General features: G+C 38.4%; 1 long non-coding RNA gene across 2 annotated transcripts; it reads right to left on the reverse strand.

Moving 5' to 3' along the window:
- Positions 1-2,104: 2,104 nt before the first annotated feature.
- On the reverse strand, positions 2,105-26,828 carry LOC119700317. Of its 2 annotated transcripts, none has more exons than XR_005256734.1 (3): positions 26,719-26,828; positions 15,430-15,550; positions 2,105-2,767 (listed from the first exon to the last, which is right to left on the reverse strand). It is a non-coding gene; the product is annotated as an uncharacterized LOC119700317 (long non-coding RNA). The 2 variants fall into 2 exon arrangements; XR_005256733.1 differs by having other exon boundaries at positions 2,134-2,227.
- Positions 26,829-27,386: the final 558 nt, after the last annotated feature.

Raw genomic sequence — 27,386 nt, forward strand, 5'->3', positions numbered from 1 at the left:
ATATTATGATATATATTATATTAAAAAAGACCACACTATAACTATACTACAAAGAACAGAGAGAAAAGAATCATCAGAAGGCGAGACAGGAATAGAAAGGAATGAATAACAAAGTTCTGTGACTCCCAGAGAGTCCGAGAGCTGCTGCCTCCTCGATTGGTCAGCAAATAGAAACATCCCACATTGACCAATCGAGAAAGCACCTGCTGCATTCCACAGTAGCAGATAACAAATTGTTTACACTTGAAGCTGAGGCCCTTCAGCTTCTCAGGAAAAGAAAATCCTAGCAAAGGGATTTTCATAAAATATCACAACCACAGGTCTGCAGTACTGCTTATTACTGAACTATTCTCTAACTAGAGAGAATAATGTACAATTAGCTTAGTAATAAACAGAATTGTAGTCCACTAAAATAGTAACATTAAAAAACTCAAGAGGGTTTTAGCTCTGCACTTTATTACTCTGCCAAGATGAATAGCTATATGAGTTTTTAAAATAACAACACATACTATTACAAGAGTAGAGCTTGGACAGAAAAAATTCCCTTTAACTATATTGCACAAAAATTACTCGGAAGGGTGCAGTGTCCTCCGAAGATGCAATGCTGTATTTCACAGAGTTTATGCATGTGCCTACAGAAGAATTCCACTTTGGTTAACAAACATATTTTTAGGATGGAGTTACAGGATAAGGAATTGGGTGCTAGGTAATAAAGTTTGCATTGTTTAGTATCCTGTAATAAAACAGGGGAAATAAACTGGAAAAACATGGCTGATCTAATTTGAATTTACTGCCCAAAGACGCTCATAGGACTTCCCTGTAATGTAAATCAAATAATGCTATATATGAAGATTATAGAAGGTGAATAAAAGGAGCCTAGGCCACACACAGTATTTTGTGAAGAGTATGAACTCCAAGTTGCATCTTAAGGAGAAACATCTGAAATATTATTTTGGTCAAATTAATTGAAAGTCTCTCCAAAGCACTGTAGCATTAAATTTGTTTTTGCCTTCTGAAATTGTGGGGTTTATGCATTAAGTTTCAGCACATCCCAAAGGTTTGACCAATAAATAGTTCTAGAGTATTAAGAAAATGAGAATTTTTTTCAGCTAAAGGAAGGAGTATGCAAAAAGCCTGAAACTGCAGAATGTAAAAGGAAAGAGAGAACACTTGCAAACTTATCAGAACCAACAAATTACTCTACCACTGGCACTAAAAGATTGTGCTGGCATGACCAGTAATGAGTCAAGCTGTTTGAACTGAATCTAATACAACCTATTCCCATTCCCATATGGATTGCAAGAAGTTGCACACGCAGTAGATGCTTAAACACAGCAGAATGTTGTCTTTTCTTAAATGATAAATTGCTTGGTGGTAAAGAAGCCTCACACAAAGGGATTCTATACTCCTGTTTTCTATAAAATATGTGATTGTTTTTATCATTTTACTTTATTTTATTGCTTTTGTATGGTTCTTGTAATAAATTTTCAGCCTTATTTTTACCAGTAGAGTAGTGAAAAATAAAAATAGATTTATATGGTTGCTGAAATTCCTTCTATTTGAATATATATGTACACACACACACACACACACACATATATATATATATATATATATGTATGTATGAAATACATACTCTCCCACTCAAAATCCTAATTAATTTATTACCTTAGATAGGAGACAGGTAAAACTATAAATAGAACCCCTATTTGAATGGCTTTATCACTTTTTAAAAAGCCATGAACACAAAATTAGCAATCAAGGACATTAACAGAAACACTCTTTCTACAAGGAAAAAAAATCAATATAATGATAACAAAATATTGTTATTTAAAAGATATAACTATAATAATTACTATAATATTTATTTTTTATATAATTACCAAAACAAATGACCTAGCAAAGATGAATCTAGAAGACAAGACATTAGTATTTTTTCTGACTGGCCATATTTCTTTCTGCCCACAGGATGCAGGACTGGTTTCAGGTATAAAACAGAAGAAGTTCTACTCATATTTGATGCCAGTGAGGCTTTCCTGGTGTGCAGCACAGCCCCATCCTGTTTTCCCAGCCTCAGGTACAGATGTTGTGCCGTAGGTAAGCTACAGGACCTTTATGCCTACTGCAATCTTCCTGTGGTGAGACCCTTCTCCAGAGAAGTTGGTCCATTTTTCAATGTCTGTTCTTTGCAGGAGTCCAAAGAGGATGGAGTAGGCCAGAGCCTGCACTGTATTTTTAGACAGTTAAGAAAGAGATACATAAAGTTCCTGTTACGATTTACAGCAGGGATGCCAGACTTAATTGTCCAGATATTTTGACACGTGTGATAGATTAGAATTAAAACCTAGTTCTTTTCCATATGCACAGCTTCAGAAGTCAGAGGGAATGACTGAGGTTTCCCCAGAAATTGTGCACAGTTAGGGAGGACTTTCCCTGGGCCTCTCTGCTGCTGGGGGTGGGTTTGGACTCCCTGCTCTCAGCACACACTTGGGAGGAACTGCCTGGTTTTGCAAATACTGCTAGAAATAAAGCTCTACACAACCCTCCATCTAAGGTTTTCTTCTGATCAGTCCTTGTATGCACCAAACCAATGGGAATAAAAATCATGGATTTTTACCTGCCTAGGTATATCCACTGATGTCACTGTCATGGACACAGCTGTGGAAAAGACTCTGTACTCAGTTTCTCCTCCTTCCCTTGCAGTTTCTGTGGCCAGAGACCTTTGAGCTATCCTTGATGAAAACACTTTCAGGTTGTAGAATAATGACTGGAAGAAGGAAGCACTATGAAAGGGACGTTCCATTACATTGTACAACCAGTTTGCTGTAAAATTCCAAAATGTCTTGCTATGCAGAATCCTGGTTTACTGTGTAAGAGTGGGAGCAGAGAGAAGCCTGTAGAACAACACTTTCAGGGAGGGATCTTTGATTTTCACTACTTTTGGCCAGTGTGCCATGCCTATTTGACATGCTATCAGTCACATTTGACATGAAAATCTTCTTCAGATAAATCTATCTTTCCTACAAAGGAAGGAGTTTGATGCCTTCAGACATTCAGGTTCTTAGTCCATCATGGAAGAAGTTTAAGAATTCACAGCTTCAAATAGTAGCCTGAGAGTCTACAGTGAGAGTCTGGTAGATATGATGATGTCTGCTTCTTGCCTTCAACCACTTTTTTTACATTAAATTGGAAACATGATTACTATTGTATGGTCTTGCAGTTTAATATTTTTCAATATGCTGTGCAGTTTCCAGTCTCTGTAATAATTAGAGCCCAGAAAATTAGCTGTTTCATGCTCAGGTAATCATTTTTGCAGTAGAAGTGGGTATAAATAAAGAATTATTTCTGAATCAAACACAATTGTACTATATTTTTCTTGCATACTGATCAAATTTCATTGCATTTACACTTAGTTGATGATAATTATTGTCAGAACGGGCAGAACAAACCCTGTGGCTCCTGACAGGATAGAAAGTAGCATTCAGCACTGCTGTGCTGAGCCGGCTGGAGGAACCTGTGCTCTCTTACAGCGATTGAACTCCAGTGAGGGGAAAGCTACTCACCATAGAAAAGTGTAGAACCTCTCCTACAAGGAGGTAATCATTATTTGTTTGTCCTTTGCACCTCAAAAGCTTAAGTCTGAAAGTATTCTCTTTTACTTTTCTTACGAAATGAACTCGGTGGAAGAAAAGCTTATTTGCAAGCATGCCAGCTGTGCAGGTATCTGGCACTAACACACATGTCAGAACTTGTTAAACCATTTGGCTGCCTAATACATAAAGAAAATCCCCTAAGGACAACATCTTAGTTTTTACCTGTGGTTTGAATTACCATTGAGCTCAGTTCTATTGTCTTTTCCTTCTTTGCAGAGAAGAAACTCATGTTGAATTCACACTTAATTTGATGGGCTTTTGGTCTGTTTAATTAATCAGAATAAAAAATAAAGAACTCCTAAAATCCATAAGCTATTTTGAAAACAGTTCCTTAGAATTGTTCTGTAGATATCAGAATAGACCAACAAGTATGATACTTTGTTTGAGCTTTCACATATCAGTGGGTTTTCTTAGTGAAAGTAAGGGTTGGCACATCAGAAATAAAATGGTGCAAAGAAGCAGTGCTGTTCTTCCATAGCCTTGGTACAATTATTGCATTAGCAAACTTTCCAATTAACCTGTGATCCACAGCTTGATCACTCAAAGATGTTGCAGTTGTCCCAGAGGAATCTCAAGCGTCTGAAGTGCTAGATGTATTTATCACAGAGTCTGCTTTCCAGTGTGCCAGATACCCTTCTAAGTTCATTCTCCATCTGCATTAATGGCTGCTTTAACTAAAAAGCAAACTCAGGCTGAGTGGTCTCTAGAAAACCTGACAAGAAGTGGAGCCAGCCTCCACAATGTAGGGTGCAAATGCTCACAAATGCAACTGATTTTGTCTAGAAGTAGCTCAGGCAAAAATCAATATATCAGGCAGGCAGAAAGTAACTGTCAGACAATGAATAGTTTTGGTCACCTGCCTGTACCCTAACCCAAAATCATTCACACACTTGGCTGCCAATCTTCATCTGTTTTGAGAAGATTTGGATGCACCATTAAGCAATCGTCACGTGTGAGCTACCAGCATAAATCAGCTTATGTTTGAAAGTAGGCTGCTGGGCTTCTCCAGTGTTTCTGTACTCCAGAAACTGCAGCAAACGTGTGTAAAGCCCCATATTTGTACCTTAAATTCTAGTTTGCTCTGAAAGGAAGCTCAGTCTGAAGATGTACAGTACAAGGAAATAGGATATTACAGTTCGAGTGAAACAGATGAAACGCTTCTAGACCAGGTGGTCTTTGACATTAAATAACAGATAAGCAGCAATATATGACTCATATCAAGAAATAAACAGAGATTTTTTCTTAAAATCTTTTTCGGTGTGATGCTACGCCTGGATCCCAGGAGAAAGGGCGAGCCTCGTAACTGGCTAGCTGCTCGGCCCTTCTCTTCCAAGCAGTGTGACCGAGTGGCCACTCTCTGCCTCAAGCTCCTTAGCTGGGCCGAGGGTAGCGATTCAGCCCTCAGCTTGGAACCTCTCCTTCCACTTGGCCTGGCTGAAAGAACCCGGACAGGTTCCCCATCATAGCCGAGTGGCAAAAGAAAGAGGGACTCTCTGGTGGCAAATTTCAAAGTTGTTTATTCTTCCCCTGAGGGAGAAGTGCTAAAGTGCTACAACGAAAAACATTGAAAAGAGCGCACACACCGGAGACCAATGACAACTGGATTACAGCAGTTAATAAAGGGGGGCAATTCCAGGTAGGAGACTGCCTAAAAACCAATCAGGGGCTGGCAAGGAGGAGCATGGGGTGGGTTTACATTAACCTAACACTGATAAGGAAGAAGGAGGGAGGAGTGAATACATAATCTGCAAATGAGTGAAGGGAAACAATACAACTGACATCATACTTTCTGGCTAAAGGGGTGAGCAAACTATAACTGACAAGCTGCAGGGGCTGGGTTTAGAGGACTGACAGGGGAGAATTTGGAAACATGGGAGGTGTGGAGGAGATTGACATGGGGATTGACATAAGGAAAGGCGGAAAAATATGGGGTAAACAACTCTGGGAAGATCCATTTGGGAAACTGAACAGGGCCTATGGAACGAACCATTTCTTAACATAGGAAAATTTAACATATTACATTAAACATATTAAATTAAACAATTAAAACCCAAGAGCAAACCACAACATTGGTGTAACAGTACAGCAGACTTGAGGTGTTCTCTTCTTGTTACATTTTTGTTTCATACTTACCTTCTGTCTAAACCATATGAGTAAAGCCAGAAAAAGTTGACATATTCAGGAGAGACTTGAAATTGTTTTTTGGTGATGAAGCAGTTTCTATCAGCCATTACTGAAACCTCCTGTTTCTCTAACCAGTCCTTGAATCATTTGGTCTGCCCAGGAAAATTCTCCCTGTATTTAAATTCTAACATTGCAGAGGTTTCAGGTCACACAGATAAGAGCAACCTTACCTATAGATACATTTTGTATTATGTTTTTTAGTAAAGATGAGATCATATCAATTTCTTCATAAGAAATTCAAGAATTATTTGTCTCAAACCACTAAGTTACATGTTCAATAACACAAATAATTTTGAAAAAATATTCTATTGCTCAAGCCCATATGTTTTTATGTATCTACCCTTATGCAGTGTTTCTGGATTTAAGAACCTAGAAACTGCAGAAAATTATATGCTCCATTATCCATTATGCCATTCAATGGAAATAATAACTGTATTGGAGATAAATTTGGAGCTAGTTTGGCTATCAGATTTTCTGCAGCAAAAGGTAATCTATCTGGATATTTTTAAACTATTGAAGTTATTACAGAGCATCTAGTAAAGATTCCATTATTATTATTATTATTATTATTATTATTATTATTATTATTATTATTATTATTATTTTCAAAATATTAAAAATGCTGCTCTTTTCTCATTAACACACACAAGAATAGAATCAGGGAAGTAATATTCACTGTGGATCTGCATTGAGAGAATTTTAAACCTTAAAGGCAGAGCTTTTAAAACATAATGTATTGAGTGTTTCTATTGCAATAAAGACATGAACTTTGAAGACTTAAAGCTACAATAGCAAGATGATGATGAAACCATAATTGTCACCAAAAGGAAGAGCAAATTCAAAGCACTTTTTGCTTTCTTGAAATTTGGCATCTTTTTGTCAATGAAGCTACCAGAAGAAACTAAACAAGTTTCTTGGGAAGCACTGAGCAGTTTAAAGTCCATCAAGTTTCTCAAGAGAAAATTACTTCCCTACTCTGCTGGAGAGTTTGCAAGCAGGTAAGAGATAAATCTCTTTGAGCTGAACACCAAATCTCATAAGATGCTACAGAAAATAGAGACACTTTTGTTAAAGGGTGAAAAAATTAGTATTCCCTTTTCTGTTTTGAATTTGATGACATTGTAGAAATGGCTTTAAACTAAAAGTTGTAGACACACGTGGACCTCATAGGGGCATGGACAAGCTACTGAGACCATGGTAGTTCTGATCAGTCTCTGTTCCACAAATTCTCGCTCAATCCTTTGTTGTTTATTATTAAAGATGTGGAGGGAAGAGATGAAGTAGGATCCAAGGTAAGACAACACCTATAAGCATTGAAACTAATGCTGGTTGTCAACAAAAATTGGTTGATTTTACCATAGATTTTAGAAGGTGTAAATTTAATGGGATGTTTTCCAAACTGTCATGTAATTTCAAAGTGTCTCTGTGTGTCTGTCCCCCTCTTCTTCACATAGATTCTCCAATGCCTAATAATGTGTGAGCATGGTTTCATTCACTGTAGGGCTTCCTTTCTTCTTGACTGCCTATATTACCAGAACTTGTAGAAATCAAATAATTTGGGGGATTCTTTATTCCTATTAGATTAGATGTGACCAGAATTTGAAACCAGTATTGAAGAAATGGTATGGAAATAAACAGAGAAGTACACAGACAGAGCTGGAACTTGAGGGCCAGTTCCACATAAACCATATATAAATAAAAGATTAGTTTTGGTCTGTGGATTGGGTACAGGGGAAGGTACTAGGAAGCAAGAAAGATCAATGTGTGTACTTCGTGTACTATGGTGTGTATGCACAGAATTATATCCAAGACCTGGTACATGTGGCAGGATGTTCTGATACAAACCTCAGCTTTATCAAGACTGCAAGAAATTCTGCACATTGAGAAATCCCTGTGGCTCAGGTGCACCTACCTTAGGGACATAGCTAAAATATAAGAGTTAGAATAGTTCTTCCCTTTGCCTCTGGTACTTAAATTTCATGTCCCAAACCCCTGGATGCAGCAAGGAATTTAGATTTAGAGGGTGTCAGATCCCAACAAAGAGAAATCAGGAACTGGTTCAGACTCATTCCTGTTTTGAAGCAAAAAAAATATGGTCCAGAGCATTCTGAGGCTTGGGCTTCATTCAACTCCCTTATCAGAAACCCTTCAACTGTTTCAGCCATCTCTGAATGGGGAATAAGACTGATCCTATTGTTTGGTATTTTTAGGTCAATGTCTAATCCTCTGCTGGGAAAAACCGAAGTCCACGGACACTTTATGCTAGCAGAGAATCTTAATTTTTCTCCTTCAGCTACAAGGAAAGAGGTGGAAAACCCCATAGGGAAAAAAAGAAAAGTGAAGCAATCCATTTGTGAAGCTGGGCATGTGGCTGGCAGAAAGGCTACTGGAGAGCCTGGGAAGTTACTGATTCCAGATGCCTTCCTCAGCGCTCTCCATGTGCCAGCAGAAAGTGTAGGAGTACTTTGGACTAATTTGGACTACTGTGGGTTTTTTTTTTCTTTTGAAGTGTGTAGTTTCTTCCAGTCTGTTGTGCCAGCTCCCACAAGGGCTCTAGTTGGAGGGGAATGCCTCCAACACCACCCTGCCTTCAGCAGCAAACCCCTGCCTCTGTCCCTGCCCATGCCAGCCACTCCCTGCAGCATCAGAGTGGAAGGGCTGGCAGATCCAGGAGAGACCTCCATGACAGCCCCTCTCAAGCATGAACTGCAATACTCTTACTCTTGCAAGTCAGCATGACACCCATAATTTATTCATCCCAAGATGTATTCATCCATCCATTATTTATTTGCATTTGTTTTACCACTATCATTACAATTTCATAAACTGAAGTATAGAGAAAGAGATGGGACGTTAAAGGCAGAGGTAGCTGCTGGTCAAAGACCCTGGGCTTGCTTCTCCTTGGCTTCTGACTGCTTTTAGGGTTTGCGTGAAGGAATAACACAGAGTAAGCAAATTTTCTCCTCTTTCTGTTCCCTTCAGCAGTTTGGTGGAAATCTTTTCTGCCACCTAAATTCCTCTCTGCAGTCATTTATATTCTGTTGATGTGGTGAGGACACTGGAATGTAGCAAGGTGGTAGTCAATGCTGCCATGTCCAAAAGCCAAGAGAAAGGCAGGGATAGATGGGGAAGGGATGTTGGTGCTGCAGGTTATCATCTTCCCTCCTTAGTGCATTCTGTGGGAACAGGTTTCTGTTTCTCTGAGTAGAAGGAATGAACTGGCTTAAGGTCTACTTGTACAATGAAGAAATTTAGATTTACTATTTCTGGCCATGATGAGGTGTGGGGATTCCAAGGGTGTTGCCACATTTCTCCTCATGGAGAAAAGCAAGGCACAATTTTTCCCAGGAATATAGCTGGGACTCACATTCTCTGAACATCAGAGAAAGAAAACAATTCTTATCACTTGCTGTGCCTGTGTTGTGCTAAAGTAGAATGGAACGTGGAGATTGTTTACCCAAAGTGAGGATGTTTTGTTCCCTTGGCCTATCAGGGCCAAGAGTGTGTCTGTGTTGGGACTGTCTGCTGACGGTCACGGGGCAGTCATGGAAGAACGAGAGATGAGTGCAGTTCTGTGCGATTGTGAGCAAGAGTGAGTGCATGGCCGATTCAGTTTTAGATGTATAGAATAATATAGTGTAATAAAGTATTTAATTAGCCTCCTGACAACGGGGTCAAATGCGTCATTTTCTCTCCCCTCGCTGGAGGAGTCGCCCTTGACTTTACGATACAAGGGAAGTGAAAGATTGTGTTGAAAGGAGTGAGTGGAAAATCCTGTGTAAAACGTTCCCTCCCTGGCACACTTCCTCCACAGGCTCGGCTACCTGGGCTGGGGACAGATGGTTGGGAATGATTGGATTCCTGTGCTTTGGCCGTGGCAGCTGCTGGCCCTGTGTGCTCATCATGAGTCAGCTGCAAGGAAAGAAGGACTGGCTTAAGCCACCTCCATGATCATTGTCTGGAGACAGAAGTTCAAACACCAGGTACATTAAGGAACATGATAGAAGGCCACTTGGTTTCCCATTAGGGAACTCGAGCCCTTCTGCAGCACAGGGCTTTTTGCAACGTGTTATTGACTTCATCAAAACCATAGCAGTTTTCTTCTGACTACTGCCCTCTGGACCTTCTTCTTTCAAAAAATATGCAGCACTATTGTAAATCAATGTCCAAAACCACTTTAGCAGTGCTACTTTGATCTGGAAGGACCATTTTGTAGAAAAAGGACATTTCTTTAAAAATGAAAAAAAAAAAAAATACAAAACTTCCTAAGAAATCATTTTGAGCCTTTCAATCAGCCAGATATTCACTTCATGCTACAAAACCACAGATTTGTTATTCAATTTATAGGAGACAAAAAAAATTAAAAAATAAAATAAAAATATTGTTATTTCACTTCTATATAGAAGAAAAAAATAAGTTGCCATAAAATTAGATGGTGGCATATAAACCGTTTATGTAAATCAGACAAGAGGCTAAGTAAAAGTCCTTACCATGAAAAGTGGACTGTTGCAGATTATATATGTTCTGGATTTTTAAAAGGACAACTTATCTGTAGCTTTGTGTAAAACAACTGCAGATTTTGGAAAACATGAATCCAACAAAATCAAATCAAGGTCTTAGAGATGAAAATTTAATCAGAGAAAAAAACACTAAATAATTCATGTCCATGTCATAGATATTTGCACATTTGTTGCACAATATATGGTACATAGGGTTGTTTCTTACAACAGAAAGTTATATTCTGAGGGGTTTTCTGCACATAAGCACAGGTGAGAAGAACAGCTGTGAGATGGAGGAGCAGAAGTTAGCATTCCCTGTTCTCTTCTCAATAACTGTAGGAAGTGTGTTTTGCTGATTGTCCTTGCTAGGCATGAATGAACACACAGGCTCTAGGTCCAGCAGATCTGGGGCATCATGTGTGTATTTACATGTGTAACCAACCAAGAAAATTAACTTTTATACACTATTCTCTTTCTTGGGTATCCTTACTGTATTATTTTTGTTAGATTTTAAGGGTTCCCTGGATAACTCTGATTGCAATAATAACCTTATTTCCCCATTATTGTCAAACAAAACTACTAATATTATCTCTTAAGTTGGGGTAAAAGCTGTGGCCAAGGATGCACCATTAGAGATCAGAACTATTAAGTGGCAACAGTTTCCTTATTTCTGGACTTGAAGGATGCAGAGGAAATGTACCCAATTGCCATTTGGTTTTGAAATTTTATCCCAAAATAATGTTCTCTCTCTGGGTAGTATGCACATATTGGAACTTTATGGTATTTGTAAATCACTTGCACCACATAATTCTGCACTAGAACAGTGTAAATTTGGATCAGTTTAATGTGCATCATAACACAGAATGTAGAGGGACTTAAAATATTTATAGTATTGTGCTGTATGATATCTTAATGCCATCCCTGTATTTACATTTCATTTAATGTTATCCTGCTCTTAGGGAAATTTCTTTTGCCCAAGAATACATACTCTCTGTAACAAATAGGATCAAAAAATCTCAAAAAACAATTGAACAGCTGTAATATTTATAGAAGGAGAAATATTTGTGAATTCACCATTATCAAGAATATTGACCTAGAGAAGCATTTTGTACTTGATTAAAACCATTATTAAGCACTTGGACAGTATTTGGTAGCAAAGCTTTAAAGGAAAAATGAGCAGAATATATATTGCATAGTGTGCTCCATTGTTAAAACTTTCTATACATTGAAAGTGCCTGATGTGTCCATAACAACATCTCAAGGCGTCTGATCCCCTGTGGTTTATATCCCTGTTAGAAGGTCTCTGACCATCTCCTGTGTTGGAAGACTCAAATAGTTAAGGGAACCCAGACAATTTTATAATTCTTCAGAATTCAGCTTAGAAGGTGAACAGAATTTTCCAGTGATCTAGGAAAAATAAACCAGAAGAAACTCTAGGGAAATAAGTTTCTGACAGACCAGAATTTAAAAATGATGAGGCCTTTGTCTGAAATTGAAGTTGGACAGAAACTCCAAGCCACGGGACTTGAAAGCAAATCAGAGGTGGGTGAATAGCCCTTTGTTTAAGGCACTGACCTGAGAGCAAGTCTACATCCCTGTCTTTGCTCTGCCACAGACCTCTCCCTTTACATCTGCTGCCAGTGTTTTTTTCTGTGTACAGAGACTCAGAGCATATAAACTGCTGGGGTGGGGGCTGGCTCTGTCTTCTGTGGGGAAGTGCCTCTTTTACATTCTTTGAAAGAAATTGGAGCCATATCACCTCCAAGTATTTTACTTGGTTGTTGGTTTCTGGAAAATTGTGAGCTTTTTGGCATTTTTTCCGGGACTTGTAGTTAAAACAAATGTAAAAAACCTATAGTTTCTCTCTCCAACATATATCCTACTTATCAGCAAGCCTTGCTACATAGTGTCCACCAACACCACAATTTTCACAAAAATGCCTTCAAAGCATTAATTCCACTGTTATTAATTCAAAAAGCCTCTCAGAAGTTCAGTATTCATAAAAGAAAAATCTTCTTTGGCTCACTAATAAAATATTACTTTTATAATATAAAAGTAATCCTAACACAGCAGCACTTTATCAACAGGAACCAAATGCTACAGATATAATTACTGGGCATCACTGGCTCAGGAGTCATAAAAACCTTGACTCTGAATAAAAAAGCCAAACTTCTATTGATAAATTATAACTGTTTCTTGTAGCAAACAAACCCCATATCTTCTTATGATAAAGAAATGCATATTTATGAAAAGATTAAATAATCTGATTATGTAAGAGCATATTTGTGGCCTAAAAATGTCCAGCCATGCTGCTATCACTAATCTTTACACTGAATTATAATCAGGGTATGGTAACAAGAAAAGAAGAGTGCTGTCCCTCAATGAAATTTGAGAGGGCTTGCTGACTTCCCTCTAGGCAAAGTAAATTTCAGAAATTTTATGCCCAGCTCCACCACTGTCCGTCTGAGACAAATCTGTGTTTTCAAAATTGCTCATCAGCTGGCTGATTTCAGTAGACTCAGCAGAATCAGTTTTTTCAGTGGGAACTGAGCTGAGACACTGACAAGAGCTTTTTGAAGTCCTTCCCTCCTCTGCTGTCCTAGGGCAAATCTCTGCTTTCCATGGCAGAGTGAAAAAAAGACTCTTATAGAAATTAAATCTCTAGACAGTTTCTTTGTGCTGGTTTTTTTTTTTTTTTGTGTTTTTTTTGGTTTTTTTGTTTTTTTGGTTTTTTTGGTTTTTTTTTGTTTTGGTTTGGTTTTTTTGGTTGTTGTTTTTCGAAATATAAGATGGTGGGAAAGAGTTTAAAAAGCAAATGACTGAGGTTGTCTTTTCACTCAAAAGCAATAGTGAAGGCTTCCCATCACACTGGGCATTCTTGTTCAAGTGCATGGTTCCACAACTGTCCTTGAAATCCTCTAAGAAAGGGTTTCTAGCCTCCAAGGAGCACGACAGGCTAGATAAAGGGCATTTGATCTTATTTCCTTTTTCCAAATGCATTCCTGAACTTTCACAAAGACTACTACTGATTAATCAGGAGATAGCAAGAAAATTGTGGGAATAGCTTGCTTTGAGGTGGTGCATAAAGCAATAGCTTTCCATGTCTGCACATTATTACTCATTCATGAGTAGAAGGGCATGAGCAGATTCTGTGTAAGTCCTTCAATTTTGTCATAGTATTCAAAGGAGTACCATTTACCTATTTCTGAGAGAAAGCTGTTGTCTTAATAATGTAGATATCTGTCACTGAGAAATTAAAAAGGAAATACTTAAACCTAGCAAAGAATGAGAGTAGTCATTTGCAGCTTGTTTGGTCTGGGAATTTACAAACACTGGGTCTGTGCCAGTACAGGTTGTAATGCAAGCACAGGCACCCTGGAATCAGAGGACTGTAGACAGCAGAACAGAATGTCAGGCTGTGTTGGGGTTTTTGCACCAATGGAACAGGACTGCTGGGATACGTTCCCTGAGATTTATTGCAGCATCAGCCTCATTACATGGTCGAGATAATAGAAAGATGACAATGGCTCACGTACAGCCAGCAGCAGCTGAAGATTTCTTTGTTACAGAGCATTTTAAACTTTCTAGCCAATAGCATATTGCTAAAGCTTACAGACAATTGTTCTAACCAATCACTAAAAGTACACATACTTCTGCTTCACACAATGCTTGCTTGTATGCCTTCTATTAACACAATACTTCATTATTAAGCTTAAAACCTTCTAGTATCTTGCTAAGCGTATTCTTCTGTAGTCTTAAGGTCTATCTCAGCCAAGCCTAAAACTCAAGCTACTATCCCATGTCCTTGCTTGCTGTTCTATTGTAACTTTTTCTACTTTCAGACTTTGCAGCTGCAGCTAGTTCTGAGTTTCCTGTTCTTTCTGTTTCTAAAGCCTGCTTTTACAGCTTTCTGGAAATCATCTTACCTTTACTATTTCCTACATTTCCCCCTCTTGGTACAACGGAAAAGAAACTTTCTTAACTTTGTTGTTTATTAACTACTTTGCGTTACATAGCTGTACTATACTATGGGGTTTTTTTTGCTTGTTTGAGGAACGCTCTCGTTTGTTTTAAGTGTTATTTGACACTACAGCAAGTTTTAATGTTGCAAAATATTTAGTCTGTTCAAAGGATATAAGTTAAATGTGATAGTAGTTACTATTTACTGTTCTAATGAGTCTCATCTGTTCTAAGGTCTTAATTTAAAGCTTTTATCTATATCTATACTTGCATCCACTATCTCTGTAAGATCTTGAGAACTTTTTGTGATTCTATTTTCTACATCTTTCTCTTGTATGATAAAAACTTCTTTGATAGTTTTGTCTATCATGTGTCGCACATACTGAAGTATATAAGGTACTATTACTACTACTAAAACTACTAACACATATAAACCTATTTTACAAAGTTCCTTTAACTAAGGTGTAAAGTTCTATCTTTTGAAAAAAAATCATCTAACTATGATCTACTATTGCAAAAATCATGGGTGCCCCCGACAAGGGGGGAGAGAAAAATGACGAGGCATCTGACTCCATCTTCAGAAGGCTGATGAAGTACTTTATTCTATAAATCTAAAACTGAATCTGCCATGCACACACAAGCTCACAACTGCACAGACTGCACTCTCGCTGACTCTGTGGAGCCAGTCTAGACACAGACACACTCTTGGCCTTGACTGGCCAAGGGAAGAAAACATCCTCACTTTGGGTAAACAATCTCCACATTCCATTCTACTTTGGCACAACACAGGCACAGCAAGTGATAAGAACTGTATTCCTCTTTCTCTGTTATTCAGAGAATGTGAGTCCCAGCTATATTCCTGGGAAAAGCTGTGCCTTGCTTTTCTCCATGAGGAGAAATGTGGCAACAATCTACCATCTTTTTTTTTTTATTTGAGCTGTTAGATCTTGTAGTTTTTGTATGCTTTTGTGGATGGATTTAGAATGGTTGGACAGATTCATATAACACAATCTTTAAAATTCTTCATAACTATGTCTATGTGCCAGTGAAAGAAAATCAATTCAGTGAAAGAAAATTAAATAAAAGAAAATCAATTCCAGAAAGCTTTTACAGCTTTCTAGAAATCATCTTACCTTTACTATTTCCCACATTAGGCTTGTAGCACATGCTGGTTTAAGTGGTGAAGCAGAGAGGAATGGAGCAGGCATAGAAGTGGTGAGATCAGATTCAAATGAACGAGGCCATGTAGCAGGACTACAGGAGATAAAACATCAGGAGTCAGTAAGTTCAGTACATCTAAAACTGAGGCTGTTTTCCATTCAGTTTGAATGAATCCACTAGTAGTTGTACAAACCAATACACATTATAATCTGGGGAAAACATATAAAGAGCACTCAGCCTCTGTGATAATGAGGCAAGACTTCATTTGCTCCTTCTTAGACCAACTCAAGTGGCTGAGACTACCTTTCCTTTAAGAGTGCTGAACTCAGTTCAATGTGATCAATAGACAGCTGTTACAACAGGGTATTCAAAGTGTCCTAATCCTGTAGGCATGTCTGAATAACCTACCACTACAGTAGAGGAGACTTACAAAATAAATAGGTAATAAAAGAGTAATAATTCAATCACAGCCATTCCATTGTATTTGTAATGGGAAAAGTTAAAACCTGACAGATTAGATTTGAGGAATTAATGACCAGTAAGAAGGTATAAGAGAAAGGTTGGAGAAATATAGAACCCTGTTGAGGAGAGAAATCCTTCTTGTAAGGAGAAACTGCGTCTCACAAGAGTTGTCTAAATATTGTTTAAAGTGATCGAGTCAATGTAGTCCACCTGGATTTCCAGAGGATTTTGTGTTAGGTATCAAACCTTGCAACAATGGCATGAGGAGAAAGATGTATGGGTAAAAAAATGTTAATTGATCGTTATCAGAAGATATAAGAATCTGCAGGGAGGCTGTTGAGGGGATGGGCCAGGCTCTTTTCAGTATTGCCCAGCAATAGCACAAGAGGCAATGGGCAGAAAATGATGAACAGGAAGTTCCACCTGAACAAGAGGAACAACTTGTTTACTGTGCAGTGACCGAGCACTGGAACAGGCTGCCAAGAGAAGGTGTGGAGTCTCCCTCACTGGAGATATTCCAGAACTGTCTGGATGCAATCCCTTGCCATGTGCTCTGGGATGACCCTGCCTGAGCAAGAGGGTTGGATCAGATGACCCACTATGGTCCCTTCCTGACCCGTTCTGTGACTCTCTGATGGGACTAAATGAAAAATATGGGAGTGGAAAGAGATAGTGAAGAGATAGTGAAGAGTTCTGCAGGATCAGTGCTAGGATCTGTGCTGTGCAGTATATCCATAAAAAAATCTAGGAAAGCTGATGAGCGGCGACATGAAAACTTTGCAAACTGATGTGAGAGAGTAAGAAAGAAATATTGGTGAAAGATCCCATAATCTTAATAACAACACAACAGCAACTGCAATTTAATGTAACTCAAATGTGAAAGGAAAAAACTGTTGCCTAAGTGTATACAAACTCCTTATTTACTAGTGGCATTACAGAATAAGATTCCAAGTTTGTAATATAGACAGTTTTCTAAAAGATTCTTGTCAGTGCCCAACTTCTTTTGACTGCCCAACTGCAGTCAAAAGAAGTTAATTTAGAAATTAAATCTTAAACTGAGGCTCTTTCCCATTCAGACCGAATGAATCCACTAGTAGCTGTACAAAACATTAGAAATGGTGAGGAAAAGAACAGAGAACACAATAGAGAATAATTTCCCACCTCTGAATACTGCATGCTGCTCTGGTCCTTGCATTTTAAAGGCTCTTGAAGAACTAGAAAGGTTCAGAAAATGGCAACAGGCTTGTCCAAATTACTGGATAACTTCACTTGAAGGCAGGATTAAACAGACGGGAATCCTTCAGACTGACAAAAGAAAAGCCTGAGGGATGTAGACCAGCAAGTGACATGACAGAATGCATAATGATAGATTGTTCACAGCTTAATCCACTACAAGAACAAAAATATATGAAACAGAGATAACAGAATCTAAATTCAAAATAAAGGATATGATAACAGACCTGAGGAATTCCCTTGTATATGCTGGTGGTTTATAAGCATTTGCATGAAGATTGCATGAATTTATATAAGGAAAATCTGTGAAGGAATACTCAGTGCCCAGAAACCAACTCTGTTTCAGGATTTCCCTGTGCTGGCAAAGGTTGAATAGAAGGAGAGTCTCAAAGGAGAACCATGTTTCTCAGGCATCTGCATTTGACCATTGATGGAAACAGAATACTAGGTTATCTTTTTTATACTCCAGTGTGGTTTGCTTATGTTCTTCTGTAACATTCTTTCAGTACTTAAAGGGGCTTATAAAAAAGTGGGAGGATGACTTTTACACAGGCAGGTAGTGTGGTTGTGTTTGTGGGCCCCCAGGACGAGGGAAGAGGTGAGAATCTTGACTCCATGTTTCAGAAGGCTGATTTATTATATTATTATATATATTATATTAAAAATGCAATGCTAAAACTATGCTAAAAGAATGGAGAGAAAGATACAGACAGAAGGCTAGACAAGAATAGAATAGAATGATAACAACAGCTGGTGACTGACCAGAGAGTCTGACACAGCTGGATGTGATTGGCTGTTAATGAAAAACAATTCACATGACACCAATCAAAGGTGCACCTGTTGGTAAACCATCTCCAGACCACATTCTACAGTCATCAGATAGTTATTGTTTACATTTCTCTCTGAGGCTTCTCAGCTTCTCAGAAGAAAATCCTAGTGACAGGATTTTCATAAATTATCTCAATGACAAGAGAGTGAGAGGACACAGCAGGAACTAAATGATCATTAAGGTCCCTTCCAACCCAAATAATGCTAAGATTCTAGTGATGGTCCATAACAGGGCAAAGCAATTTCTAGCTGCAGGCCATGTTATGTTTGCAGGTTCCCTCTCTTATAGTTCAGGGAATGCTATAGAGACTAGGCTGTAATTAGTAAATTTTCCTATTTTCTTGGCAACAGGACCAAATATAACCAAGCTATATATTGCTATATTTGTAGCAATACTGTGCATGCAATAAAATTTTAACTGTGAACATTTCAGTCTGGATTGTTGGTTACTCTGAACGTACATCACTGGCAGTAAAACAGGGAACAAAAGTAGTGTAAGTTACCCTTTCACATTCTTTTCAGGCTCTTCTATGCTGCCAGAGCAATGTGAAATGGCCTTAAAATTAGTGAACAGCAGGATGTTCCAGCTTAAATCTGCCCTTTTTTGAGAGAGGTAGTCCCTGCCTATTTGATTTCTGACTGGAAAGAAGTATGAGGGAGATGGTAGGAGAGTAAACTTGTCACTGATGTGGCCCATAAATTCATGCTGCAGAGCTACTTTCCCGAGTTTAGGTGACAAAGAAGAACAAGTTGAAACAAATGACACAGAAAAATGTTCTTTAGATTTGAGCTGTTTCAACAATAATTTGTTGTCCATCAGACTCATGAAGCTTAACTAATGCTTTGTGAACTATATCAACTAGGATATCATTTTCTTCAAATATCTTTTTCAGTTCATTAGCCTGTAACTACAATGTCTCTTGGGTAAGCCACAAATTCTAGAAGCTCTAATAAACTGACTAACCTATAGCCTATTCCCATCTCCACACTGCTTTCCCTTCTGTAATTCAGCAGGGTTATTTCTGTCAATATATTTTTTCCCATAAAAAGCGCTGATTATTTTCCACCAGCTCTGTACTTGACATCACCCTTCCTGATGCAAACCTTAAAATTAATGGAATACTACATGTATCAGCCGAATTTTAAGTTTAAAGCCAGGCCTCTTTTTAATGACTCCACCAGGCCAGTGTCATAGATGTAACTGGCAGAGTTGCTTTTTACAGATTTTTGGCTGGTTTTAACTTTTAGATATGTTTTGTTAAAAGATAACCATTAGCTGAGACATATAAAAGATATTTTTACTATGATATAGGTGTGCAGTACCATTTTTTGTGGGCTTGTGGCAAAGCAAAAACCCAGAATTCACCTCTAATTGCAGTAGACTGTCAACATAAAAATTAAGCCTTGCTTAGCTGCCTTTCATTGTGGCCTGGTCTGCAACAATCTGCAAAGCTTTTGTCCTGCAAAGGCTAAGTGAGAAATATATCTAATATATAAGGCACAGATGCTTTCATTATCATTAGCAAGCATGCTAGATTATTCATGAAAGTCCCACTTAGAGAGATAAGCAGGCATTTGCCATTTATTCCTTAGTGTAATTTAACTCAACATGTCACTTTTCATGTTAACTTTGTGGAAGGTATTTTGATCTTAATTGGGTTTTTTATTAGCACGTTACTAAAACTCCGTACCCATTTGCACCTACCCATCCAGTTCTGGGTTGCAGAGCCATCCAACAGGGACCAAAATACCTGCCTTTGATATAGGAAGTCTTGCTAGGATTAGGTGAATGGGGAGTCTGGCTTTAGGTGGAAGTGTTTTGGGAGGACAGGCTCTGTCGGGCCACCCCCCTTCAGCAGAGATTAAGTAGACTGTGACATCCAGCTTGCAAATATTGCTCCAGATGGAAGAGCTGAAGTGGCTGAAAAAGAATGTGTTATAGGAAAGGAAGTGTTACTGGTAGGCACCATTTTTTTCCTCTTCCCTCTTTCTTGCCACTACTTGGAAAGTTTCAGCACAGAGCTGTGTCCTGCTGCTGCTTCTGTTAAGTCATTTCTCTGTATGGTGGTGCCACTGTTCCCCACGGTGGCTACAGGGGAGGATTAGTAAGGGACGTTATGACATGGCAAAGGATGGCAAAATTTGCCTCCATGTGCTGTGATCTCCTCTCCAAAGAAAAGGTTGAACAGACTGAACATAGGTGTGTACATGCCTATGTGTTTTTGCTTAGGCCTGGTCAGGTGATCACATCAGTGAGTGTTCAGCTGAAGAGCAAGTAAAGAGAACACTTCCCAGCAAACTTACCTTACTTATTTTTATGGGAACATGAAAGTACAGAAATTATGGAGAAATTTTTTTCCCCTAGTTTTTTATGCTAAAGAAGCAAAAATATATGCACATATGGCTACCTCTCCCAGTTATGAATGAGGTAGTGGTAAAATCAACTGTTGTCTATTCTTGAAATCAGGCAGAAATGGGTAATTTCTATTTTGACAAATTAGAGGAAAGCTCACTCTGTTGACTTGCGTTTGTCCTTGACTACACAACTGCATGTAGTTTTATGTCTGGGGGTTTTATATTCATATGTAATGGCATCTTAAATGTTTAAAAAAGTACTAATCTTTATACTGTTATACTGAAAATAATCAACTGAAATGGCCTGCTTAGCACCTTTGACAAGTGTGTTCTTCAAGATGGGTGGCTGTGGGTTTTTTTTCAGCTCTCTATTTCTAAAGAAATAAAATAAAACTTCCTAAAAAAAAGAAATTATTCCCACTAAAAGTCACCTTATTTCTATGTGATTTTTATGTGTATTACACATTACAATTGTCTATTAAACTATATAGTATGTACAAAAATAACACCACATTTTAAAAATAGTTCATTATTCCATGGACATATTCCATAAAATGATTTCTTTTTTACAAACTTCCTCTTGCCTCACCTGTTTTTGAGTGTTCTGCCTGCTCCCATATCTCTTTATTATTCTAACAAATGACAGTCATATCAAGAAGCCAGATAAATCAATTAAATCATTGATTTAGAGAAGAAGAAATAATGGTGCTGAAGAAAAACACCTCAACAAGATGCAGAGAAGGTTTGATTAGTTTGTTGCAAAGGGGAGAGCAGCTTCTTGGAGCTGGAGCTTCATCTATTAAGTAGAATGATCTCTGTGTAACAGCCTCATTTTCTTCAGTTCCTATTCTTCCTTGTCTTGGCTCCTGTGCTGAACCTGTTATTGTGGCCGTAACAGACATTTGTGCTGTTTATGCTATCACCTAAATGTGAGCCATGATTTGTGTGCTTGCAACATGACAATATTGCAGAGTTGTTTATGGCAACCACTGGCTGAGAAAGTGAATGGAAGGGACGGACACCCTGCACTGCGTTACAGCTCACACTGAAGCTGAACAAGTTGCTCGGTTCCTCCTTCATGGGGAACACATCACTTGCTTTCTCTCTCAGCTTGTACCTTTCTGAGCTTCCTTTTGGATTTTGTTTGAAAGTCCAAGGAGGAGAAAACAAGGATTGTTGAAGTGGCATACGTAATTATTTCATTTCATCTTGAAATGATAAATCTGTTGGTTGAATGTGAAGCAATAAATACACTCGGGCTGAACATTATGATAAATTCTATTGCACAGTGATGCAGGGAAACCAAGGCAGATTTTCTTGCTATTTCAAGTTTTTGAAAGGAATTATAGATATTTCCTATATCTGTTATGCCATCATTTTATATGGGCCAAAATTGGGCCTTCATCAATGGTAGCATTTCTGCTCTGCTGTGGGTGTTTTGAATCCCTGCCAATACATCTGAATATCTATGAATAGAATTAAAAGATGTATTTCAGTCCAATCACTAGGTGCAGGAGAAAAAAATTGGGTGGTTTTTGGTTTTTTTTCCCTTCTGTACACCATCCTAATTTTAAAAAATAAAATTAAAATTGTCTTTCTTTACAAGCTTGTCTTGCTTTAACACTGCATGTCAGAGATTTCAGGCTACTATTTTGTCTGGGAATGGTTTGTTTTTCTTTTGTCCTTAGCAGTTTTGCATGATCAGTAAATAAAGGAACTTCATGTTAAGAACATGAATGTTCTTGTTTTATTGAAATGGACACATAGAGATTGGGTTGTCTGTATAAAGTGCACCACAGAATGCAATAAATATTTTTCCCATGCATACTGCCACATCTCACAGACAGGAAAAGGGCTTAAACAAAATGTCAGCTGAGAAATATGCCAACGAGCATATCTGTGTAGCCAACGAGCAACTACATGTTTAATTTTAAAGAAACATTTTGACATATTTCCTGACTTTTTAACCTTTTTATTATGGCACTGTCACCTTTTTTAAAAGCACTGTAGTGGCAATATGAATTTATCCAAGCAGCATTTCCAAACAGCAGGCTGGTTCACTACTCTTCTGCACACTCTGTCTTCTAGAAATCCTAAAGTAAGGGGAATAAATGCCTCAGTCCTGAGGAGAGTAGATTACGTCTGAGCTGAAATGAATAAACTCTGTATCTAAATCAATTCTCCCCCATTTTGACAGTTTATGATAGCTTTTTGTGTTCTTTTTCTCCAACAACCATATTTCCAGAAATTGTACTCTGAGATTTAAAGCATCCTGTTACATTTTATAGGAAGTGTAACAGCACAGTAACTATCAGCCTGGAGTCTGAGGGAGCAATTCCTTGACATGACAATGGTTGTTGCTTTAATCTTCCATCTCCTTTGTTTATAACAAGTTGTGTCACAAGGAAAGTATCATGCACTACAATGCATCTGGCCAGAAAGCAAAGCTGCTATTGCCAATACGTGCTAAGGTAATAAATGTCAATGCTAAATGAAGGATGGCAACACCTTGAAGATCACAGGGTCATGTGCTTCTGAGTTCTAGCTCAGGTTTTGTCTAGATTATCCCTGCAGTCATATCACTTTTCCAAATTTTTTCATGATTATCTTATTGTCAGGTACACAAATATACATTGAACTGTACAAGAAGAGTGAATGGCAAGAAGCCCTGATGTACTTCTACCTTCCTTCATGAAATCTGTAGTTTTGTGCTTCAGCACTCCTTAGTTTCTAAGATTTAATATGAAAATGAGCATAAAAAGAAATCCATTTCCACAGGTGTAATCAAGAGAGATGATACTCAGCAGTTTCCTCAAAAAGTAAAGCTCCAGTGAAAGCACCCGACAGACTCAAGCTCTTGGAGACTCATTACTAGTAGCAATACCACAGGCTTTTCCCTTGTATGCTGTCATCCTACTCTCACCTTTAATTCTGAAATGTTTGTTCATTCCCCATGTTTTAACTCTTGCCCTTAAGGAGAGGAAAATGAATGGCTAGCATAGAAGTAGTGTTGTGGTACAAACATTATCCAGTATATATGTGTCTTCTCTAGCCAGTTTCACATGAAGGTTAATTTTGTTCTTCCAGCCACAAGAGACGTTTGTTCCCCCTGTCCTTTGCAGGCAAGTTGGGGCTCATGCTGCATGTCCTCTGAGCATGGCAGAGGTGAAACAGCTCTATCTTAAGGACCCTGTTTAATCTACAGCCAAAATTTCTTATATCCAATAAATACTTGGAAAAAAACTTCCCTTCTGGGGGGATTATTTCCACTTAAAGGAGAACTTGACTCCAAAAATGTAATATACAAATCCAGAATTTCATAATTCCTACATAGTTTTTTCTTTGCCACTGTTTCTTCTCAGTTTTCTTTTTCTTTCTTCCTGTTACGTACTTTGCAAGAAACCTCCTCAGGCAGATCACAGTCAGAGTACAAAAGGTGGGAAAAATAAAACATATGTATATATGTATATTCTGGAACGAGATTTTAGGGAAATCCTAAAGAAAATCAGTATTTTAATCCTAATTTGCTTTGCAGAAGGAATGTAATATTTGAAATATCCCCCACATTCCCTTGGCAAAGTCAGATGGACAATAACTCTGTGGAAGTCAGCATTTGCTTCCTGTCTTTTAGTCTCACCTTTTTTTCCCCACAAAATGGTTTGAGGTTGACTTGGAGGGTTAAAGTCTCTCCCCAAAGCATGCGGAGCCATGTACAGCACAGGGAGGGAACAGGTAGCCACAGCACACGTGGTCACACTGGCCTGAGGGTGAAGGAATGACAGAGCACAGCCGCAGCATTTGCCTCTACCTTGCTGTCCACCCCCGTACTTCTTTCTCAGCTCATCTCTCACTCACTTTCCAGCCCACACCACAGAGTTTGGCTACTTGGTTCATGTTTCCTGAGGTTCTGTGGGGTAATTTTAAAAGAAATGTGAAAGGTGCAAGGTAAATTCCACCTGTGATTGGTTGGAAGGCAGCTACAAGTGCATCTCTTACAGTGTGGGCAAATCCTCTTCTTACTCAGATGCTGCAGCTTCAGAACACTAGCTGGATCCAACAGAATTTCTCTGAATTTGTCATGGGGGGGAAAAGATAAACAGACCCTGACACAATGGATCAAATGCAGCTAGCTTAATACTTCTGCAAGAAGCTGTACTTTTAATATTTTCCTGCTTGACTTACAAGTAATATATGTGTAAACCACTTGACCCCACATTGTCCCCAAAAAATAAGAGGGAGGAAGTGGTTAAAGTGTTATTAACACCATCCACATTTGCTAAAATGTTTTTATTACCCTGAAGTTAACATCTTAGCAACTAATGCTAGCTAACTAGCAAAAGAGATCCTCCCCCATACAAAAAAGCCCCCAAATTCATGAATGCAAATATTATATTGTAATAGATTTATATTTTACCTGTGGAAATTACCTTTTATTAAGTAGACTTAGCAAAAATAGTGCTAGTCACATAGGTCAATTTACCCTGAAATAGCTGAAGTAGCATTTATTCTGAAGACATTTATCTGTAGCCAGTGAGCCAAGCAAATTAACATGCTCTGGAGTAATGTACTACCAAATTTTTTTTTTTTTTTTTTTTTTGAGAAGGATCAAGAACAAATGTTTCTCTCTAACCAGATGTGCTCTCTCAGTTATAGCTGTCTTCTCTGTGTAGTTCTGCTCCAGGACACAGAATCCTTGATTTTTAGAATGTTGGCAGACAAATACATAAAACGTAGAGCTAAATATTCTTACTGTCAAGCTGCAGAAAGAGGTCCTAAAGCTACACGAGAATAACTACATTAAATTCAGTGGAATATTTGCATATATCAAGATGACCTAGATAAAAGTCAGGAAGAAGCAGGGAATAGTTCTTGAAACCAACCTTCTGCTAACTGGAGAAACTGACAGATATTAATTCCCTGATAAAAATAGGCTTGACTTCTCATATGACCTTAAACATGGCTTAAATTATCTTAAATATGTTCCTCTTAAAATGAATAATAACACTTTACTCTTGTCTAGAGTCTGTTGGTTGAGGATTTTAACTTGTCCTAACCACACAATTAAAGGCCAGACTGTCCTAGACATGGAGAGACAGGCAGTAGCCTGATGGAGACTCAAAGGAAATATGGTTCCTTCCTAAACCTTTATAGGCCAGCAATGTCACATGATTCTACATTCTCCCAAGCTCTTTGAGGTAAGCAACTGCTCAATGATACTCAAAGGAGAGTTTCCCTTGACACTTACCCAGACTTAATTAATTTTCCTTGGTCAAAATAAGGCGCATAGGACAAAAATCTTGTTTATACCCTGAAAGGCACACAAATGTTGGAAGGCTAATTATAGCCAGGGCCCAAATTTAACTTACATTGTGATGTCAGTGAAGGGTATTATAGCTATTTTACAAGTGGTTCTGATTCAAGTAAGTTAAGTGAAATTCTCAAAATTAAGTAAAAGATCAGTGACAAAGATGAAACTAACACCACCGTCCTCACCTTCAATCACCATATAGTCAATATTTCCATTTGTGTCATTTGCTTTACAATGAAAGGCAGAAAATATTTTTAAACACAGTGGAAAAAACCAGACCTCAGCCAGCAGAACAGGCAGCCTGCTTTAGGAGTGAACATCATTAGCCTTAGGTGGTTGATTCATGTTACACACAAATTTTTACAGGACAGACAGGATCAAAATCCAAAATATATTAAAGATCAGGAGATGAGAAGTGAGAGACATAATCAGCTAGGCATATACTAAGCTCTCCAAAATATTATTTGTATCACTCTTTTAAATTACAGTACAGGGGAAAAGATACACCATTAAGTGGTGATGATTTCAGATTAAGCATTTACCCTAAGACAGGCTGCAATATCACACACAGACAAGAGACTGCTATTTTTGAATGGCACCAAATTGTGACTTGAAGCACAGTGGGTAGGAAAATACTGCAAAGGGATTTGAAAATGATTGCTCATCTGTGTAGTGAAATATATTCTCTTTAAAGTCCTGCTGTGACCAGTATAAAATGATCAGGGATGGGAGTCTGCATGTGGTCTGCCAACATGTAGGAAACAGAAAGAGAATCACTGTCCAAGGTAGGGCGGTACATTACAGTTACATGAATTAGGCAATACCAAATGGTGATAGAAAGTTATCCTACAAGTTAAACTTTTCTGAAATCAAGGTGGCTGTGATTTAAAGGTTTGTCTGATTAGAACAGGGGCTAGCAATTTTCAAACAAGGAGTGTCAGAACTGTAGTTTTCTTTATCAAATTAGAAGAAAAGTGTGACAGCAGGAGCTTGGTAGAAGCTCAGCAAGAGCCAAGAGGGGTTTTTCCTTTCAAGAGATAAGATGTTGCTAGTTAGCTGAGTGGTGGTATCTTACCTCTGTGGCAGGCAGGCAGAGCTCTCTGCTTCTGCTTCTCCTGGTACCACAGGAAGCAGTGTGCCAGCCCCTTGCTCAGATATTTCCCTTGGGGTGCAACATCCTGCAATACCTGCAACATCCGTCTACCTGCTATTCAAGTGCCTGCTTGCTGACTTGAGTATTACCTCATGAGGCCTTGGTTTTTACAGTCAATATTTGATGTAGTTAATCTCTTGTGTTGTCAGTGATATCCTCTTGATGTATGGATGACATACATTGAGAGAAAAACATGTGCTGGAAGCTATATGTTCATTTCTCTGAGGGAGTTCCCCAATGGTTGCTCTACATGGACGTGAGATGTTTGGAGAGTCATGGCCCAGGGCACCAGGTTTGCCCCCAGCTTTAAGGTTTTTGTTAGCCTGCATGTCAGGAATCCACCTAGGAACTGTGAAATTTAATATTCCAGGATTGTTTTACATGAACCATGCCCTGGAAAAATTGTCAGGATCCAAGTTAAAGGCAAAAAATGCTGCTCTGCAGAGTAATGGACTTGCACAAAGTGTTCCCTCAGTTGTCAACTGCACCTGTCCTATACCTGGACCCCTTTCAGGGCAAGAGGGGACAGCCTGTAAACAGAAAAGAATGCAACTTCCAAAGGTTATTTTTGTATTTTCAATCACACCTTA

Source organism: Motacilla alba, chromosome 4 (genome assembly GCF_015832195.1).
Source record: "Motacilla alba alba isolate MOTALB_02 chromosome 4, Motacilla_alba_V1.0_pri, whole genome shotgun sequence".
In the NCBI taxonomy this organism is placed as follows: Eukaryota; Metazoa; Chordata; class Aves; order Passeriformes; family Motacillidae; genus Motacilla; species Motacilla alba.